Consider the following 6,740-nt stretch of genomic DNA (forward strand, 5'->3'; position numbering starts at 1 on the left):
CAGAGACGATTTGGGGAGATTGATGGTGAATCCTAGGTTCTGCAGAAGGGACATGGTGAAATGTAGATGCTTCAAGAGAGCATCCCTGGACTCTGCCTTATCAGGATGTCATCCAGATAAGGGTAAATATGTATACCCTGAGTTTTGCAGAAGACACTAGCTGAAGCCAGGCACTGTGTAAAGACTCGGGAGAGGGGGGGGGGATGAATAAACCAAAGGGCAAGGCAGTACATTAGAAATTAGAGGCAGGTCTGGAGAAATGCAGGAACGGTCTGTGGGAATTCCTGACTGGTATGTGCAGGTATGCCTCCTTTAGGTCCAGGGTGGCCATGAGGGCATTGGCTGGAATGAGGGGCAGCAGAGTGGGAAGAGAGAGCATTTTAAAATATGGAGGTTTAGGAAGGACAGGTCTAAGATGGGTCTCCAGGGGCAGTCTTTTTTGGGGACCAAGAGGAGGCAGGAGTAAAACCCCTTCCCTTCCTGTCCTGGAGGGACAGGTTCTATGGTGCCTAGTTTTAAAAAGTCTGCAAGAACTTGTGGCATGAGATGGGCCTGGCTTTTGAGGATAAGAGGAATGCCTCTTCTGGGTGGCTTCTCTTTCCAGAATAGGAAGTACCCTTTTTGAATAATGCTCAAGACCCACTGGTCTGAAGTGACAGATTGAGAAAGGCGGGCTGAGAGGGGAAGGTGGGCAAGGCAGTTGCACATTACTGGGACCTCCTCTGCTCTGAAAGGGCTGTCTGGGTTGATGAGGTGGAACAGAGGATCTGGAGTTGGCAGGTCTTCTAGCCCCTCTCCTGGACCTGGAAGAGGAGGGCTGAGGAATAAGTCTCACAAAGGTGGCCTTAGCAGGGTAGTTTCTATAATACTTGGGGATGGGTGACACCAGCAGGTGCTTGATGTCCTGGAGTTCTTTGCTTTTTTCTTGTATATTTTTAAAAAGGTCAGCAGATTGTTTGCCGACAAGCACATTGTGGTCCAGAGTGGTGTCCAAGATCTTAGACTTGAAATCCTCAGGGAGGTTCTGGAGTCTTAGCCACGAATAGCTCCTGAGGGCTGAAGCAGGTGCTGCAGACCTGACGGATGCTTCTGCAGCATAATAGCTGCATCTGATGGAATGCCTGGCTACCTGCTGTGCCAAGGAAAGTTTGGCTGAGATGTCAGTCTTGATGGGGCTGTCAGGCAAGGATGGCAGCATAGAGGAGGCTTGAGAGACCAAGTCTAATGCATACTTGGTCATGTGGGTCTGATAATTTATGGCTCTGAAAGCCAAAGTTGAAGTGTATACCTTCTTCCCCATCCTATCCAAGTACTTGAAGTCTCTGTCACTGGGCAGTAGGGAGGCAGAAGGCAGCAGTCTAGATTGCTTAACTGCAGTGGTGGCAATAACAGCTGGGTCCGCCAAGGGTGGTTTGACCAGGAATTTGTGTCCTCTGGTACTTTGTAGAAGCGGTCAGGATGTTTAGGGGCCAAAGGCTGGGAGTCAGGGGCTTTGGAAGCAGCGTTGAAGGCATCCAAGGAAGCAGGCAGAACTGGAGGAACTGCTGAAGGGGAGGGGAAGTCCCCTTACAGCAGCTCAAAGTACCTTTTTGAGTGTCTGTCATTTGGGATGTATCCCATTTAAAGCAATCCATCTTGGTGATGGTCTCACCAAAAGTAATGTCCTCAGGGGGAGAATCCCCTTCCACAGATTCATCAGGATCAGGGGGGGGCAATCTGGGAAGCATAAGAAATGGACTCTTCTGAGGATGAGAAGAAGAATCATAGTTCTCCTTCGACTTGAGGGGTCATGGATGCGAGGGAAGAAGCAGAGGCAGGCCTAGGGCTCAGAAGAGGCAGGGTGGAGGTGGCTGAGGCTGAAGGCGATAAAGGCCTGCATGAGAGAAGAGGTGAAGGCCTGCCAATCCGTGTGACTTCTGACAAGGTGGAGTTATACGAAGTCTGGATCTCTGCAGGAGGAACCACCGAAACTGGTTCTCCCGCTACATCAAGGGTTGTTGATATCTGGATAAGCTCTGCGGATGTGCCGGTCTTCGGCTGCGAAACTACTTCCACAAGGAACATTGCTGCAGTCAACGTATTCTCAGAGCGAGCCTCAGCCCCTAGACTGGCAAATGGCAGTGCGTCGGGAAGCGGAGCAGCAGGCGAAGGCCTAGGACCCTTGGCCTTCTTGCACGAGGGTTCAGGTGCGGCCTCCAATGTAAGGTCCATCCTAAGGGCTAACCGCTTAAGGGACTGGTTCTCCAGGTAGAAGTATAACGCAGCTAAATGGATGCACAAGCTCTTAGACACAAACGATTGACAAATAACGCAGAAGTGATTTTGAAGTGGACATTAAAGTGTTTTACGATTGGGTTAGCTCTCAAGTATCAGTTCAATAGCAGACAATGTCTAGAGCTAGAAGTTTTTGTATTGTCTTGAAACAGAATTACTAGGTTGCAAATGTAAAAACGTTTTATTATTTTACGACTTCCATGTTCTGCAAACTTCTAAGAGATATGTACTTCTCACAGAGAAATGTTAAAATTCTGTTAATATCTGTTCAGCCTGGGAACTGATGTCAGGTAATGTTAATTTAAGAACTCTGAGAGACTGAGCATTTTTATCTAGTCTTGCGCCTAGAAACATCCCACACAGCACTTCTGCCTGTGCGTTGTCTCCAAGACTTGGGGCACAGTACTTCTTGGATATAGATAGAATATAGCAAAGATTAGTTTAGATGTTTTCTGTATTTGAGATTTTCCGGCAAAGTAGTTTTAAAATATTTCCTGTGATTCTGTAAAGTAACTGTGTCATTTGAGTATTGTCTTGTTCTTTTATTATCAAAATACATTTAAACCTATCTTTGTGGCTGATATTTGAGAGACACATTTAAGCTCTTAGTGTACTTGCATTTGTATTTGGTGACACTGTACAGGCCACTCCAATAGCCTTGTTTGGTTGGACCATCATATGGATTATTAGTAACAATACACAGTAGGATCAGACACCCTTTGTAAGGCCTTATAGTAGCTGATAAGGGTGGCTGGTGGCAGCTGGTACTACCTTATAGTCTGGGCAGAAAAGCACATGGCTAGTAAACATGTGCCAGCCTTTCTCAGGTGTGTGCATGAGACTGTATATCAATCAAATCTGTGTGTGTGTGTGTGTGTGTGTGTGTGTGTGTGTGTGTCAGCTACTTGGCCAGGGACATGAAGCACTAGTTGGACTGAAAGGGCGTTGCTTAGCTTGACTACTTGGCTGAGATCTTAACCCTGCAGCTGTGCCAGTGGGGAGTCTTATTGGGGGATCTGGAGAAAGAGAGAGAAACCAGCCCCAGACTAACTGTGATCTCAGTGTGCTCTTAAGGAAAATTGTACTTTACTGTGTGTATACTTGTCATCCTTCCATTGTGCACATCCCTCACTGTTGCCAGTGGTGAGGATCAAGGCTCCTTGATTACTGGGCCAGGGCAGGAGTACTGCACATCTCCAAGTTCACCCGCAGGAAAAAAAAAAAAAGAAGAAAGAAGAAGAGAGATGCAGCAAAACAACAGTAAAAGACCAACAAAATATTCCAATCCTACTATTATACCTATCAGGTCTAGTCAAAACTTTGCTTTGTAAAATAAGCCACAAAACACAACCCAAAAAGCTTCTAGGCATCCATTAGCAAACTCCTAAAACCAGGAAAATCTTCCCAATAAGATAACCAAATACACAGTGTGTCACAAAAGTAGCAGCAACCTTTAAAATTCTCAATAACGGACTTCTACATTTACAAAACACCACTACCAAACTGCTCACCTAAACTTAACTATCCCACCTTCACCTTTGAACCAGTACCTCCAAACAAAACAAAACTGTTGCAGAGGCCAAAGACTACACTCATGGCAAACAATACATCTGCAGAATACACCAAGTTATTAGCACAAGCACTAGCCCATCCAATTTCCACACTTACTAAGAGATCCCTCCAGGAACATTATGGCCACAAAACAAAGACATATGTGAAGAAAATTCAACTGAATAAAAGTAATTACAGCCCTACAGCTAGTCACCCTACACTATCAAAAAAGCTACGCCCACTCTCAACTAGAATGCCTCCTTAAACAGCCAAGTGGCCCTATGCATCACAAATTCCAACCAAACAATAACAAATGCTTTACCTCTCCTTTCTTAACACTATTAAAGCGTATTGTGACAATTGTCAGCTACTCCCACCAACCTTCTAGGACCTATCCAAAGCATAGGGCAGTCTTCCACCCACTACTGCTCCAAACTACCTGTACCTGTCGGAGACCATTCTGTAGTTCAAAAGCTACTTTTCATCCAGTAAGCCTATACATTCCTCAGAAATCTGCACTTGGACCTCTATTCAATATTTTTATTAAGTCATACATTGTTCTAGTACCCTCTACTATTGCACAGAACACTGATGATTCTACGCATGTTCTCAGCCCCTTCCTTAAATGGGCTTCGATCACTCAGCCTTTATACTCTCTCAAGCACCGTCTGCAACACACAGACCTTAAACACAAATGCCAAAACCAAGGTTATGTTCTGTCCATGACCTCTTCTAAATGATCTACCCAATTTTGCTGTACTAACTTCAGAGAAAACACTAAACATTCAAATGTTAATTTACTAGGCATCACCAGCAACAACAAACTTCAGTTTCATACTGACATACTGCTCTCCTGAACTATATCCCATCAATCTCAACCTATGTTTTCATTACAAACTAATCCCTCCTCATAATACCTCAACACCCACTCTCCCCTCCATATCCTCCACTAAAATTTTTCAACCTGCACCTCCCATTCAAAACAATCCAAATACCACTACTACTTAACTCAACTTCTAACTGCCATACTTGTATCTGGCGATATACACCCCAACCCAGACCCAACCCCCTCTTCCTCAATATCTAAATCCATCCTATTTGCATCTCTCAACGCACAAAGCTTAAACTAACAAAATTCCAAATCCGCATGCCTGGCTACTCCATAATAAACCAGACATCCTAGCCATTTCTGAAACCTGGTTAAAACCTCATATCAAAAATGAAGAGATAGTATCATCAGAACAGATAGAACCCATAAAAAGGGTGGTGGAGTAGCACTACTCTACTCATCCTCCCTATGCATAACACCTTATAATAAAGACATTCCCCAATTCGGTAATGCAGAATTAATACTAGCCCATCTTCAGTTAAACAAACACAAATATATATACATAGCCTCCCTTTACATACCCCCTGGAAACAATATACCAATAATCGAAGAGATCCTCTCCTGGCTTTCAACTAACATCTGTAATGAAACTATAATCATGGGAGACACCAACATTAACTGGTCCTCCATTCTATCCCCTACTGACTCCCTCAACATTAACCTATAACACTACTCTCAACTCATCAACTCCATAACTAGGCCATGCAAAGACCTCACTAGTGGCAACATCTTAGACTGGATTCTAGTCTCCCACCCTCACTACTAACCCAAAAGTGTAACACTTCCCGAATCCCCCAGTGACCACCTTCCCATCTTCACAACACGTCTTCCTTCTCCCCTACAAGCTACTCATAACTACATCACTACCCAATGCCATAAAAACTTTAACCTAGAAGCTTTCTCTGACTCCCTAAAATCCCTTAACTGGTACCCTTTAAAAACTCTACCCCTCAACAATGCAATCACTCACTTCAATACTACCTTTCTAAATCTTCTAGATACCCACGCTCCCTTAACTAAAAGAATAAAAAAGAAATCCAGCCCCTGGTTAACAAAAAAAACACTAACAAACATGTGACTTAAGAGACAAAGCCTGGACACAATATCACAGGAACAAATCCTCATCTACCCTTAATGAATACAAAACTCTTCGTAACTCAGTTAAAAAGCTCATCTATGCAGACCGTCGAAACTACTTCTCCCAACTTCAAAGCAACCACAAAACCAACCCACAAAGGCTCTGGAGAGGTATAAACACCCTCCTAAAACCTGGTACTACAGAAAACCCAATACCCTGCCCAAATGCACAAGACACTGATCTTGCCACACAATTCAACTCTTTTTTTCATAGATTCTATTTCCAAACTTACTTCCTCTTTTTCAAATATCAATCCACCAACTACTTCCACTTCTCCTCACCCAACACCCCCTCCATCTTCTTTCTCAGATCCCCCACCCTCTCAACCCCCAGCCTTCCACATTAAAATGATTCCTACTTCCACCATAAAAAAACTCCCACAGAAACTAAAACCATGCACCAATGCCCCTGATAACATTCCCTCATACTTCCTCAGCATAGCTGCTGAAGCCATTGCTCTCCATATCAGTATCCCAATCAACCGCTCCATCCAAGAAGGCAATGTTCCCCAAATCTGGAAAAAAGCTTACATCATTCCTCTCCATAAAGGTGGAACTAATATCACCAACTTCCATCCCATCGCCATCCTCTCTCCCATTTCAAAAATCCTAGAGAAATGTATCCATCTTCAACTCCTTCCCCATCTCTTAGATAACAACCTATTAACTCCTACCCAGCATGGATTCAGACCCCATCACAGCACCATGACAGCCCTCCTATCCTTCCTAGAAACTGTGAATAAAGCTAGAGTTTCTGGCCTCACTGTTTCTACCATCCTACTCTATCTTTCTAAAGCCTTTGACACTACCTCTCATAACTTACTTCTTAATAAGCTATCTAAACTAAACCTTACATTATCATCCCTTACTTGGTTTACCAGCTATCTCT

The sequence above is a fragment of the Protopterus annectens genome, chromosome 11.part0 (assembly GCF_019279795.1).
Source record: "Protopterus annectens isolate FY-2018-M chromosome 11.part0, PAN1.0, whole genome shotgun sequence".
Classification (NCBI taxonomy): domain Eukaryota; kingdom Metazoa; phylum Chordata; order Ceratodontiformes; family Protopteridae; genus Protopterus; species Protopterus annectens.